General features: G+C 42.1%; 2 protein-coding genes across 3 annotated transcripts in view; both read right to left on the bottom strand.

Moving 5' to 3' along the window:
- LOC133265055 (uncharacterized) overlaps window positions 1-15,501 on the bottom strand; it is a 947,336-nt gene that overhangs the window by 857,102 nt on the left and 74,733 nt on the right. The window lies entirely within an intron of this gene.
- LOC133265056 (T-cell activation Rho GTPase-activating protein-like) overlaps window positions 2,226-15,501 on the bottom strand; it is an 86,675-nt gene continuing 73,399 nt past the window's right edge. The window contains exon 5 of the mRNA XM_061445221.1: window positions 2,226-2,532. The gene's annotated coding sequence lies outside the window, so the exon portion shown is untranslated. The remainder of the gene's footprint in view (window positions 2,533-15,501) is intronic.

Raw genomic sequence — 15,501 nt, 5'->3', positions numbered from 1 at the left:
CAGCCTTTAGATCATGGTAATGATGATGATGGTGATAATTGTAGCAATCCAATATCCTGAAGACTACTGGGAATAGACCCTAGGATTTTTCTATATATATTACTCTTTAACGTACAGATTCCTAATAACCCTGAAAGTGTGATAGGCACTCCCACAAAAAAAAAAAAAAAAACAACAAACAAACAAAACAAAAAAAACAAACGTAATTCAATCGATCAGTTGATTGATGGATCACTCCATCTACCCGTCTATTTTGTTTCCGTTAATAAAATAGTGCAAACAATATCAGTATTTTAACAGCATTTTATAAAGAGATAGTTAAGAACCTTTAAAGCATCTTTGGCAAATCTGATGACATTTTAATAGACTGGAAGCTTTTATTTCACTCTATTATTTATCTAACTGCTTTTGCTGATAGCTACATGAGACACAGTGTGCATAAGTACTTCTTATGGCTTTGATGTTACACAGGACTTAGAAACACCCTAGAGGCATGAGTTGCATGATTATAGTGGTGTGTGGTTTGATTACTGGGGGAGGGGGGATGTATTTATATGTGTATGTGTGTATATGAATTCTAATTAATTGTAAGTAGTTCCTAACAGATGTATAATAAAAAGTCATAACACTGAAAAAGCTTAAGATAAAACAAGGTCAATAAAATAAATGCTTCTTCCTAAAGAAAGCTGCTTAAGAACTTCAAGAACTTTGAGGATATGAACAGCCTGTTAATGTAAACAGAATTAATCCAGTGAAAAGCTAAACAAGTTTTTTGAAATTAATGTTGAAATGCTTTACGTGTATAAATTTTAGATACAAAAATGCTGCTTCAGAAAATGAAAATATCTACAAAACTGAGATCTATTGAAAGATTTGAAAAATGGAGATAGAGGAATAAGACTCTTAACTGTTCTAAGAGTAACACCATTTGTGCCTGATGCAAAACACACACTTTTTCTTCAAAGGTATAACAAAGATTTGACCTGAACAAACCTTTCACAAGAGATGTGATACCCAAAATAAAGAAAAGATTAATCAGTGCAAGCTAAGCACAATAGTTAAACTTACCAAGCATAGGTACTTGTGTGACAATGAACTAAGGGTATCTAAAAGCCTGATTCTATCCAGTGTCTTAAAAGAAGGCACCTTCCACTGACAGGGGGGGAGTGAATATTGTATAGCAGTTAATGTCAGTCATTTCCAAGTTTAAGCTATCTTTTTAAGACTAGAAGGTACTAGTCAAATTATTCATGTCAACATAGTGAACAGCAAACCACTGATCTAAAGGTATATTTGATGGTGAATTAAGTAAAAAAGAATGCCTTTTACTGAGCTGTCCTTATTTCAGATGAAAGGATAGTTAGTTTACTTCCTAGTAGCTGCTACAGAGTGATGTTTTGGCTTTAGTCTGAGAACAATGATGGTAACTTACCAATGTTTTAGTTGTTGCTAAGTAATATTTACCCTGATCAAGGACTTTTCAGTTTCACATGCTCTGCCAGTGTGGAGGGGCACATGGACCTGGGAGGAAGCAGAGACAGGACACCTGACTGAAACTAGCCAAAGGGGTATTCCATACCGCAGCATATCATGCCCACTATACAAACTGGGGGAAGCTACCCGGAAGGGCCAAATCACTCAGATCACTGCTTGGGTATGGGCTGGATATTGGTCAGTAGGTGGTGGGTAATAGTATTGTGCAACACTTGTGTTTGTTGGATTTTTGGGGGAGGAAGGGGGATGATATAATTTATTTTTTTTTAATTTCCCTTTTCATTATCACTATTATGATTAGTACTAGAGTTTTTTGCACTTTATTTTAATTATCAAACTGTTCTTATCTCAACCTATGAATTTCACCTTTTAATGATTCTCTTCCTTATTCCACTGCAGGGGAGCTGAGGAGTGTGAACCAGGGGCTGTGTGGCACATAGTTGCCACTGGGGTTAAACCACAACATGAGGCAGTGTAGGAAAAATCCAAAATAAAGTAAAAATTATTTGATTTTGACATTGAACTTAGCTAACTTCAGCTTGTCCTTGTTTCAATTTACTGAGTAAAACATCTTTTAGTGCCAGAGTTGATCCTAAAAATATCCTATATTCTATAACGTTTCAAGATCCTAAAGCTATCCTAAATTATATCCTAAAATTTGTTTTAAAAAGACATACTAATAGACTAATAAACATAATTATAAACACAGTAACAAGTGTATTAATAAACATAGTAACAAGCAGAGTAACAATGATAATATCAAGAGCCGGAGGCCAGCTCCCCACCTGGGGAGATGCTCCAGTGGGTGGGGATTTGCTGGTGGAGCTGAGGAGTGAGCCAGCAAGGCCTCCTGCGAGGGCTGGGATGGGTCTGAGGGCGCTGCTCTGGCTCCAGGGCAAGGTGGTGGAACCTTCTATCCAGAGCAGGACATGGTGGTTCTGTCCTTGCCGCTGCCGAAATGGTGCTGGGGCCGCGGGGTGGAACGCCAAGGCCAGGAAGCAGAGTGCATGCGGGGAATCCAAAGCAGTAAATGGGCACCTACAAGGGCAGAGTCAGAAAGCACTGATGAACCCATGAAGGCAGGAGCAGGAGGGAACTCCTGGGTTTTTCGGAAGTATGCTGTAAAAGAGGTCGTTGCTAGCACAAGAGAGAGGCTCCTTACTGGTTCCTAACTGACAACTACAGTGTTGCTTTTGTCCCTTCTCAATACATGTGATACCCTCAGAGCATGGAAAGTTGACAGAGATGTGCAGTGCCACCCTGCCAGGCAGCAGGGCTCGGCAGGGAGCCTGGGAAGCTGGGATATGGTCCTTTCCAAAATCCAAGCAGCAGCATCCCTTGCTTTGCCATACTAAAATCACAGGTTGGCAGGCAATGCTGGGGTAGTATGTTTCGCCTGACATACATGTTTCCCCGAGGGCAGGACCATGCTGTGCACCTCAGGAGTGTTTCCTATACTCAGAGCTTGGCAAAAAGATGGAACACAGGCTCTGCTACGTACCTGGGTGCCCTGCTCTTCCCCTGCTTGAATTTCTTCAGTTGCCTATCTCTGAGAGCTCAGTTTTGCTCTTCTTCTGGCATAGTTGCCCGTCGCTGCCCTCTTCCTAGGCTGCTCTTCGTTTCCTGGTGTTGCGTGAAGAGCCTGAGAACCTTTCCATTCAATAGTATTGTGAGACAGGTGAAGCCATGATTACCCTGAGCCAAGCAAAGCCAGGCAGTTTTACCTTTCCTCCCCAGAAAAGCTCCTCTGCTGTTTGCTCCTGGGAGAAACAGGAGGCACCTGCAATGGCAATGTGTAGGTTAGCAGGGGGCAAGGACCTCCATGCACAATTGCTCTGAAAGGCACATTCCTTGGATGGGTTTGCTCAGCTCAGCTGAGCCAGCTGTGTTGGGATCACCTCACAAAGCAGGATGGCCAACCTGCATCAGCCTTGCTCTGCACTTTGACAGAGTTGCAGGCTGGTGGATGACCGTGCTTGTCCCTGCAGCAGCAGCCCCACCTTCTGAGGAGGGAGGCTTTTGTTGTCACACTTCTTGTGCACTTCACTTACCTCTGCTGTTTCCAGCTCTGCTTGTGCTGCTGGTATCTCCTCATCCCCCTTGCTGGCCAGCCTAGCCACCTGCTCTCCAAGGAGTTTCTCATGGTGGTCAATAAGGAACTCGATGTGCTGCGTCACCTGCACACAGCAAACCCCTGGATTCACTGAGAGGGCTGATGAGGGCTCAAACAGCCTTTCCCAGCCTGACCTGTGCTTCTGTGCAGGAAGGTGCAGCCATGGGGCTGTTCTTCTCAGCTGCTGACCCATGGATTTGCTGACTGGAGAAGGCAGCCAGGGACCTCTGAGCAGCAAAGATGGGCTGGGCTGGGGACCAGCCCCAATGCCAGTGGGAAGTGCTCCCCAGAGAGAAAAGCTTTTTGGTACCTCTTTCCTCCCAAACCAAAACCCCACAGCAGCAGGAGGTGGCTTGCAGGAGCCATGGCTATTTCAGGCAGGCCACTGCTATGCACTGGAATCCCAGCCTGTGCCAGTCCCTGGTGGCTGCTGCAACCCTTACTCTCTCAGTGCTGCCAGCCTATCGTGCCTGCTGGTCTTCTCCATGGCTCTCATCCACTCTTCGTATAGCTGGATTTCCAGGAGCTTGGAGAGGATGTTCCAGAGGAGGTCCTGCAGTGCCAAGGGCTCCGCGTGAGGCTTTGGCCACTGCACTCTTGGTGCATCCGCAGCATCCCCAGGCCTCTGGCTCATGAGCAGGCAGCTGGGTTTCTGCTTGTGCTCCCACAGGTGCCCATCAGCACCAAGAGAGCCAGGAGCTGCAGGGCTCTGGGTCAGCAGGGCTCACCTTCAAGAGGACAGCCAGCAGCAGCACGGGCTGGGTTTCCAGCTGCACTGGCACCCCACTGTCCAGGGCCTCCCTGACCTTGTGGCAGGCATGCTGGCTGGCTGCCAGCCGGAAGATCCCCTCCGTGGATGGGCCATGTTCATTGAGCAGAGCCAGAAGGTCCTGAGGGCACAGAGGAGAAGAGTTGCTGGGCTGGAGACAGGCGCTTAGATAGGTGCTGGGGACAGCCTCTCCCTGGAAGAGCCAACAGGATGGGATAGGATGGGATAGGATGGGATGGAATGGGATGGGATGGGACGGGGACCCCCACAACCAGTCTGGCTTGCCTGGATGGGCTGTGGCAGCATGCCATCCTGGATGCAGAGATCTGCCAGGGATTGGCCAAAGAGAGCTCCCACACCAGCAGAGCCTGATGGCCCTGGTGCCCCTACTGCAGCCAAGCAGCCTCCTCCTGCTCCTGCGTGTCCCACCTGCTGCCAAGGGAAACAGAGTAAAGAGCTGTGGAGGAGAAGTACCAGGAGAGCCCTCCCAGACTCCCCCAGTGCTGTCCCCCCACCACCAAGGGCACGGGAGACTCAGCATCATTTGGAATCTAGTGGCCCTGGGGCTCAGCTCTCTCCTCCTGCAGAGTGATGGGGATGGACGTGCCCTGCGGGAAGGGCAGCAGCATTCCCATTCCCACACATGTGCCAGCCTGCAAGAGCAGGAGAGAAGGGCCATCCTGCCCCTGTCTTCTCCACACTCACCATCCATGTGGCCACGTAAACCCTCACTACTGGAGAGGACAGGAACTGGCAGCTGCCTGGCACCGGCCTGCAAGAAATGGACTGCACTCACCAAGGAGCCCCACAGCAGAAAGGGTCCCTGGACAGCTGCATCAGCCTCTGGCTGTGTGTGAGAAGTGGGGATGGGTGAGATTGCACTGCAAGGGACCCTGACCTGGACTTGACGCTGGAACAACTTCTCCACGCTGCTGGCATCCAAGAGCAGAAGGTGAGGAGCGATGCAGCTGATGCTGGGCTGGAGGAGCCCCTGGGGACAGAGCAGAGGCAGGAGGGACACTCACAGCATGGTGGCCACTCAGCTCCTTCATCACCACCCTGATGGATGGCAGCTGGGTCACCCGGGCTCCCTGAACTTCTTCCTGTGGTCTGTGCATGGGGAAGGGGGAGAGAAAGAGCTGTGTGAGACCCAAGCCAGCTCTTCTCTCTGCTGCCAGACTGGGGATCACTTCCACAGTCAGGAACAGCCGGTGCCACGCAGCAGTGGAGCAGGAGCAGCGGGAGTGGCGAGGATGGGGCTGGGTAGGTGTTGTTTGGACACAACTGGATGAAGCAGCTCTGCCAACTGTGCCTGCTCAGCAGTGGGGGCACCTCTGCCTGAAGCTGTGGGGCACCTGTGCCCAGCTCAGCAGAGGTGTTTTCTCATTGTTCGGATGCCAGTCATGGAGCATCCCCCTACGATAGAAGCATGGGCAGCCCAGGCTGCAGTGCCAGGCAGGGCTTACCCAAGGAGGGTGCTGACCCAGAGTTCCTTCACTACTTGGGAGCTGCCAAAGAAAAAGAGGAGAAACAGCCTCAGTGCCTGCTGTGCCCCAGCAGATGATGCTCCATGAGGCAGGGCAGAGGAGCTGCCCACAAAAAAGAGAAGAAACATCCTCAGTGCCTGCTGTGCCCCAGCAGATGATGCCCCATGAGGCAGGGCAGAGGAGCTGCCCACCCCTCTGATGGGATGTTGCACCGAGACTCAACAGAAGGGGATGACGCAGGAGCCACAGGGCCAGAGGAAGACAAGGGAGCCTTGGCCCCAAGGTCTCCTGCTTTAGAACTGCTGTGTCCACCAATGGAAAGTCACTGCCCCTGCAGCCATGGTCTTCCCACTCACAGGACCTGGGGAGCCCCAGGTCTACCATGAACACTGAAGACTGAGGCAATGCAAAAACATTAAATGCCTCTGTCTTTTCTTCATCCCCACTTTTCAGTGGCCACCTTCGTAAAGTAAAGGTCCAAAACTTCCCTTAGGCCTCCGCTTGTTATTAGCATACTTCAAAAAGCCTTTTGTTGTTGTCTGACAGAACACTGACCAGTTTCATCTCCAGTTGAGCTTTGGCCTTTTGTGATGTCTCCCTCCATGTGTGAGCCACAGCTCAGTATGCTTCCTGAGAAGTTTGACCTTGCTTCTAGAGAGCATACAATTTCTGTTCCCATCCCAGTTCCAGGAGGAGTTCCAAGCTGCTCTTCTGCTGCACCTGCTTGACTTCCATTGACACAATGGGAGTGCTGCTCCTGTGCTTTCAAAAGATGGTTCTTTAAAAGCGAGCAGCTCTCATGGTCCCCTAAGTCCTCAAAAGCTCATGCCCAGGAGAGTCTGCCAAGTAGGTCCCTCTGCAGCTTCAGTTTTGCTCTCTTGATACCCAGGGTAGCAACTCTGCTGAACTTTTCCCTCATGACACCCGAAAGTCTGAGTTCAACATCTTTGGGATTAGGGTGGCCAAGACAGCCTCCTACCATCACACCTCGCATGCATCCCTCTTGATTCACAAAGAGCAAGTCTAGGAGGGCAACTTTCCTAGTTGGCTCACTGAGTACTTGTGGAAAGAAGCTGCCTTCCTCAGACTTCAGGAAATCTGCAGCCTCACTTGTCCCAGCAGTGACAGTATGGTATTGCCAGCTGAGGTGTGGGAAATTGAAGTCTCCAGAAGGACAAGAGCTACGTATCCAGAGATTTCTCCTAATTGCCTATATATGCCTATACATGCCTATATATGTGTCTTCGTTTAAGCCCAGCCGGTAATTCAGAACCACACAGCCGCTGTTTCTCCCTCCCTTCTTCCCACCCAATACTCCGCTCCCAGAGAGATGAGAAGGAGAATCAAAAGAATGTTACTCCCATCGGTTGAGATAAGAACAGCCCAGTAACTAAGGTATAGCACAAAACCACTACTGCTACCACCAATAATAATGATGATAAACGAAATAACAAGGGAAGAGAATATAAAAGTGGGAAGGAGAGAAAACAACAAACAGCAACAATGCACAATACAACCGCTCACCACCTGCCGATCAAAACCCAGCCTGACCCAAGTAGCTATCTGTACTTTGTGGGTAACTCCCCCCAGTTTATATACTGGGCATGATGTGTTGTGGTATGGAATAACCCTTTGGCTAGTTTGGTCAGGTGTCCTTGAGCTTCTCCACACTGGCAGAGCATGAGAGACTGAAAAGTCCTTGAATTGTGGTAAGCATTACTTAGCAACAACTAAGACATCAGTTTAACAGTGTTGTTCTCACACTAAAGTTGAAAACAAAGCACTTCACCAACTACTAGGAAGGAGAAAAATAACTGTTAGAGCTCAACCCAGGACAATCAGGAGTGATGCTTGATCTTTGGTATTATGATGAGGCTTGGTTTTGCAGCCTATCTGCTAGCTGATATGGGCCAAAGGGGTGTCAGACACAATTTTAAGAGCTTAGGAGTGTATGCAAGGGAGTTTTAGTGCTCAGGAGTGTCCTGTAGCACAATTTTATTTACAAGTGCAACCACAGATAATGAAGTTATGAAAATTCCTTTAGAAACAGCGCATCTCAAAGTTTTTGAGACTCAAAAACTGTCATATGAGTCAATATTGATAGAATCTATACATAAAGTAGCACATTTGGTACAGAAAAAATAAATCCCCAAATAGGGAAGTTTTATCATCTCACTTGTTATGAGAGATTATCCAAGACATTTTCTATTTTGCCAGCATACCATTTACAAGTAAAATGTTTTAAAGAGCAAGCTTTCAGGCAGGAAGAAGCCCACTGAACTATTTGTATATCTCCACAGCTAAAAATTCAGTGACCTTAAGTGCAAGTTTTGAAGCTAGTATTAATTTTAGAATATTATTCAGGTAAATGAAACATGAAATAATTGCACAGCAATTTTAATGGAGATAATTTTTTTAGAGTTAGAAAAAAGTTTGTTCAAAATTTTTATGCTAAAGACTAAAACAAAAATCCTTTTTTTAATATAAAAGAGTTTGTTTGTTTTTGTTTTTTTTTGTCTAGAGGCAGTCCTCTGCACTAAAAGATATTCTGTATTTCTCAAGAGCTGTAATGTCTAAGATTACTTAATTGAGGAAAATTTATATTAGGTGTAATTTTATTTGAAATAAGTTGTCTAAACCAGTGGATCTATTTCTAAGTTTTTCAACAGTGCATTATACTCCTTTTGCATTGCAATTTAAATTTTTCTTTTTCAATTTTTTCAAACTTACATTACACAGCTATTGGATTAATCTGGAGACTGAGGATTCTCAGGGGTAGCAGTTCTGCAGTACCAAAACAGATGAACTGACATGACTGAGCTACATTTATATGAAATAACATGCTCTTAGTGGGTGCTATATTCTCAAGTGAATTATTCTCATGTTGAGGCTTTGTCACACTGCATGCTTATTAAGTTTTGTTCTGTCTTCTGACTACATACAGTTGTTTTGTCAAGCAATTCAGCACTGAATCACTCACAAGAAATCTCATGAATTTTTTTTCAGATAAGTCCTGCTACTTATATTTTAATTTCATAAAATAGGCAATATGTACTGCAAAAGCAGTGTAAAGTAAATGAGGAAATGTATAGAATACACACAGTAGGTAACAGAACAGTATTTCCAAGCAACACAAGTCACATTAAAATTTCCTGCTCTAAACAGTGTTTTCACACGCATATAATTTGGACTAGTAATAACAAAAGGTAAGAAATAGGTTTTGGGAATTAAGAAATTCAGCAGTTTCTTTGGAAATATAACCAAATGTATCTATTATTAACCACAATTGTGTATCTTTTACAGTCAACCCAGCTCTTGTAAAAATGGTACAGATAATATGAACAAAATATTCCTATTTAGATTATTTTCTCTTGATTATCAGCTAAGGGTATTTTTGGATTTACTTTTCGTATTATAATAATGCCCATTAATTCATAGTAGAAACAGAGCCTATTACGCTAAATTCTGCACAAACATGCAATTTTACATTGCAGCTTTTTCAAGATACTCACAAACTAATTTAATGTCTAGTGTAAATATACATTACAAAGAATTGATGATGAGCAAAATATTTTCTATGGGGCTTCACAGATCATGTACGTCACTTGTCATGAAAACTAGCGTGATAATCTTCTATAATCACCACTGGGATTAATTTATTTTTTTTTTTTTTTATTAATTTCTTTTAGACCCTCACAATTCAAATAAGCAGGTATTCTTAAGAGGAAAACCCTTTACTCATGAAGCTACCTCCATTCAAAAGCTCTCAAAAATGCTTCTCATTCAGTTTTGGGCTTTAAATGTGTGTGGGGAAAAAAGTTATCTAGGCAATAACTTAATTCAAATACTCTCCAGTTCCTGAACAAACTGATTTTGAACTGTAGTTCTGTGATATTAAACCACTGGATGGGCTTTGCAGAACAGTCACTTAGCATCACTGGTTAGTTAAAATTGAAACATACAGAGGGGTTTTTTTTGCATCTCAACTTTACGTTCCCACAAGTCGGATGTCTACATTATATTCAGTGAAGATAGAGCCAGTGGAGTTCAGAGAATATTCACTGTCCAAATTTAAACGTGTTATGTGATTCATTTAGCTCCCCAGCCCAGAATTCCCCACTCCAGAAAGACAAAGAAAGATATCCTCTGTTAACCAGCTCCATAAGGATGTCTTAGATATTGAACGAAATGCCAGATCAGTCCATGGGACCTAACGAGATTCATTTGTGGGTGGGCCTGTGCAAACCCATGAAATTCAACAAGGACAAGTGCAAGGTCCTGCACCTGAGTCCGAGCAGTCCCAAGCACAGCTGCACGTTGGTCAGAGACTGGATTCAGAGCAGCCCTGAGGAGAAGGATTTAGGGGTCTTGGTGGATGAAAAGCTCAACATGAGCCGGCATTGTGTGCTTGCAGGCGAGAAAGCCATCTGTGTGCTGGGTTCCATCAAAAGGAGTATGGCTAGCAGGTCAAGGGAGGGGTTTTCCAGAGGAGAGCCACAAAGATGATCAGAGTGCTGGAGCACCTCTCCTACAAAGACAGGCTGAGAGAGCTGGGCTTGTTCAGCCTGGAAAAGGCCCTGGAATGGCTTTACAGCAGCCTTCCAATACCTAAAGGGGCCTACAAGACATCTAGAAGGACTTCTTACAAGGGCATGTAGTGATAGGAAAAGGGAATGGCTTTAAACTAAAAGAGGATAGATATAGATCAGATTTTACGAAGATCTTTACTGTGAGGGTGTTTCCACACCACAGGAGGTTGCCCAGAAAAATCATGGCTGCCCCATTCCTGGAAATGTTCAAGACCAGGTTGGATGGGGCTTTGAGGACCCGGGTCTAGTAGAAGGTGCCCTGTCTATGTAAGGGTACATAATCTTTAAAATCCCTTCCAATTCAAACCATTCTATGCTTCTATGATTAGTATCTGTTGGGTAACAGAGAATTTAAATTAGAAAAAATAATAAGTGATGTGAAATGTCTGTTACACTGTGACCAATACCAAACATATAAGAGAATTGAGTAATTTATTCCAGGTAAAAAAAGACTGGACTGCATGCAGAAAGATTTTAAATAAATAAAAAATGTGTTCTGCTTTCTGCATACACACCACTTAGAACAAGAAGTTATGAGCTTATATTACAGCAAAAAAGATTGTTAAGAATGTCTCCGTAACAGGGGTGAAGAACCAGTGAATATACTCTCCTTCACATGTAGTCCTTAAAGAACAACTTAACAAGCTTCCCTAAAAAATGGCACAGCTATAACCGATCCTGTATTTGACATGGAGATGAAATCTATGGTTTTGATGGCTCTATAGTTTTTCTAATGCATATCATACAGAAAATAACAGAACGGATATTATTAGCAAGCAAACTTCCCTTCAGCCTATTTGTTCTACTAGAAACCCCAGATATTTTATGTTTGGAGGTTTTACCAGTGTTCCACTGGACAAAGAGCTTTTTTTCTCCTTTACATAAAACCAGGATACATTCTTTAGTAACCAGGTGCGGGGATAGTAGTTTCCAGTAGATGGGAGTCATTTACTTTCATGTAAGTAATGAAAAGGCCACTTCAATTTAAGCTAGTCACTTTTGTTTACTTTTGTAGACACTGAAGGCAAATCCACATCTCCATGGGGCAATTCACCTCATCTTAAGACCAACAACTAAAGCAAGCAAAATTTAAACACTTGTGATGGCACAACAGGGAGTTTTAACAAAGGGCAGGAATCAGAATTTAGAAATTAAGTAGGGAGAAATGGAATTATTGACTATATCAGGTTAAACAGGACACTGAATGTCTATACTCAGCCCTAAAGTTCTCAGGATTATTGGTATCCACATACCTGCTTCTTCACTGAAAGATGAACTACAAAAGCACTAGAATTTTCAAATGGCACCTCCTTATGTTCACTGTTGAAAGAAATCTGGGATTGACAGCCAGATCTTCATCTAGAATCAATGAAATTCCACTGAAGTTAGTGTTTGTTTATTCATAATAGCAGAGGAGGGAGAGTCTCCAGGGCTGTTTTCTCCCAATTGCAGTACTAATTCAGTTTAAATGATATAATAATTTACATGTACATATATGCATATGTATAGTCTTCAGGAATTAACATTTTAATGATCTTTGTTAATAAAAAGGATTTTTATGCTATCAGATAGGGCCACACATTTGGGATGTGCAAGTTCCAGAACACCTGCAATACATTGATGACATTATTGTGTGGGGCGATACAGCGGAAGAAGTCTTTGAGAAAGGGAGGAAAATAATCCAAATCCTGCTGAAAGCCGGTTTTGCCATAAAACGGAGTAAGGTCAAGGGACCTGCACAGGAGATTCAATTTTTGGGAATAAAATGGCAAGATGGACGTAGACAGATCCCCACAGATGTGATCAACAAGGTAACAACAATGTCGCCACCAACTAATAACAAAGAAATGCAAGCTTTCTTGGGTGCTATGGGGTTCTGGAGAAAGCACATCCCAAATTACAGTTCAATTGTAAGCCCTCTCTATCATGAGACCCGGAAGAAGAATGATTTTAAACGGGGCCCTGAGCAACAACAAGCCTTTGAGCAAATTAAACACGAGATAGTTCACGCAGTAGTCTGTGCAGGTTATTTTACAACAATTTTCAAAAGACTTTTAAGAGAAACTTATGACACAGATCCTAAAGAATCATGGAAGCTAGCCACGAAAAACATCAGCTAGTTAACCTCCCTGGTAACACAAGTTTACATCCTGCTGATTATTTGACATCAGTACACACTAAAAGAAAGCTATTCTTTTACATTGTATGATTCCTCATCTGTTTGCCTTTAGGGTTTGTTTTCTTTTTGTTTGCTTGCTTGTTTTTCCTACATATTTTTTCAGTGCACTGATATTCACAAAGCAGCAAAAAAGATGTCTTATCATGAAAATTTACAATACTTCCATGTCTTTCCCATGGATACTCAAGCAAAAATCAGTTTTGATAGATGCTGGCAGTTGTCAGTACATCAAGATGTGCATGTCTAAGTTTTCTAATCTTGACAACAGGTTTTCTTTAGTTCTTCTGTTTGTTGTGTTTGTGGTTTTTTCCCTTCTTTTTCAAATCCTTTATTTTTTTATTTAAGATCAATCTTAATTTTGTTTTGGATATAGCATAGAACTGAATAATGTTGAAATTGTGGTTCTAAGATAACCACTTGGAGAAATTATCATTATTCTAGTCTGTCCAAAATGCAATGATTTGCTATACACACTCAAGCTGCAATGTTTTTTTATTTTATTTTATTTTATTTTATTTTATTCTTTATTTTTTTCTTTTTCATCTGCTGACTCTATAGACATGTCTGCTCTGTTTCTTTATTACCTTTGATTCTTTAAAAGAGACACAAATTTTGGCAGCCCTCTTCTGAATTAAAACAATGTGTTTTGGGACACACACATCATTTAGTTTACTAAAATACTGACCTATTTAGAATAACAGTATTTAGACTGAAGAGACTTGAACCATTAAAAACCGCTGGATCATCTTACACAAACTGATATACGAGGTAAGCCATTATATTATGTGATTATTCATAGACTGTGCCTATGTCCCTAAGAGAAGGAAATCCAGGATCTCAGAAAATGAATATTCAACAAATACAGTGTAAAATATCTTAGCAATTACTTAATTACAGTGTAAAATATTTCTGCCACTTCACCTCTAATTATACCTAGACTTAGCCTTTGACAGTAGTTGGTGATGCAGCCTTTTTTTCTACAGCAAAGATCCTAGCAGAAGTCAGTATTTTTCCCCAAAAGACACATACTATGTCTATCCACTCTGCTCAGCTTTAATGGTCAAACATTTTCTTAAACCTTTCTAACCCTAAATAAAGTGGAAGCTCAAAATAAATTAATTATCTGCTATAAACACTGAATATTTTTCAAGGAAATGTCCCATTTTCCATGACTGTTTCCTGTTTTCTTCATTCTAAGTCCTGTAATCGAATAACACTATGCAGCTTGTTTAAAAAGATGGAATACCACTATGCAGCTACCACCAAGCAGCTTGTTTAAAAAGATCAAAGCAGGCAAACTCACTGGGTCATTCTGTATGTGTAACGTTAAGGATCATTTCACCTCTCTTTGTATCACATTTGCATTTTATCAATAGCAACACAAAATTTATTTCTAGATTGTTCCTGGAGGAAAAGCTGTATATCATAGGATTTAGTAGTGATATCTACTTAATCCTGCCAAAACCAACCCCTTCAAAGATCCCACCAGTAGTATTTGAGATGTTAATTATGCATCGAAAGCACATGTTGTTCATATTGTGCTATACCAATTTTGTGTGTGTGTGTACAGATGTTTCCAATTGCAGGTTTTGCAGAGACAATTCAAATACTCAACAGAAACCTTATATTTATGAGCTGAATTTATAATCTCATGAAAAGAAAATTAAACTTTTTTACAAGACTGATTTTTCTATTACGTGATTTTGACTGGCATTAAGCATATTTCTCTCCTTTAGTTCTTAGCAAAAAATTCAGAATCAACTTATGTGCTGCATTCTGCAGGGCCAGTGTCAGATTAACTAGTTTAGATGATGTCACTTGCTTTTTTGAATCATGGCACAGTATTGCTACTCTTCCATTTGCTATATGAGTGAGATGGGAAGTTCATGAAAGCATCTTAGAGGATTTGACAGCAGTACTCATTACCTTTTGAACTCAACTTGCTCCCCATAAACTGTTCAGTGCCTTGGAAGTGTTTAGTATAAGCTGCTTTTCCCACCAATTGCAGTAAGTCTCACAAAGCACCACAGATAGCTATCACTTTCTTCTGTGCTGTGTTTCATTTCAAAGGGCAAACTGGTTTTTAATAGATGACTATATACTCCCAGGTTGGACAAAACCAGTTCTCAAATTCAGTGTGCTGTGCATAAAAGCTGTTGAGTTGAGTTAATCTGACATTTTTTCCTTACTTCTGAATTCATTCTGTTAGGTAGTTATTTAAAATGTGAGAAATAAAGTTTTGGTGTGCTGGAAAAAAAATCAATAAGGAACATATGCAAAAATATCTGTATAAACCTCCTATGCTCCTAATTAACAGGCACTCCTGGTTCGTGTAAGAATTCCATAGTTGTTTTAAGCAGTATTCTCATTCATGAAATCAGAAGACCCAGGTGTAGCATCTGGCAGCTCTTGTTTTCTAAATAAATAGGATGTTTTAAGGTAGTTTTTTGGTTGAGGATTCTCATCTGTTATGGAGAGGATTTGCAAATAATGATTCCAGGAGCTGTCATAGAACAACAGCTGCACTGCAGCTGAAGTAAACAGCCTTTCCCATTGGTGACTTTAGGGTACCAGTTATTAAAAAATCATTTTCCCAGCATTTGCATGGTAAACTCAGATCTTACTTGGATGCTAAATAGATTCACCTTCCAGACTAAGTCTCAGGATAAAACAAAATTAAATTATGGGGTTTTGGTCCTATTGTTGTTGGTTTGTTTATTTGGCATTGGGGTTGGTTGCTTGTTTGTTTGTTGCCCTCTTTTTTTTTAGTTTTGCTGTTTTGTTGTTGTTTACTGTTTTTTTTTGTTCGTTTTTGTTGTTGTTCAGAAGTCTTAAAACTTTAAAAAAAAACAAACTCAGCAAACATATAA

Source organism: Pezoporus flaviventris, unplaced genomic scaffold, assembly GCF_033815535.1.
Source record: "Pezoporus flaviventris isolate CSIRO_AGI_PZ_B2104156 unplaced genomic scaffold, CSIRO_AGI_Pfla_v1 ptg000003l, whole genome shotgun sequence".
Classification (NCBI taxonomy): Eukaryota; Metazoa; Chordata; class Aves; order Psittaciformes; family Psittacidae; genus Pezoporus; species Pezoporus flaviventris.
The sequence above is the reverse complement of the archived record's forward strand: the minus strand, read 5'-3'. Positions and strand labels throughout refer to the sequence as shown.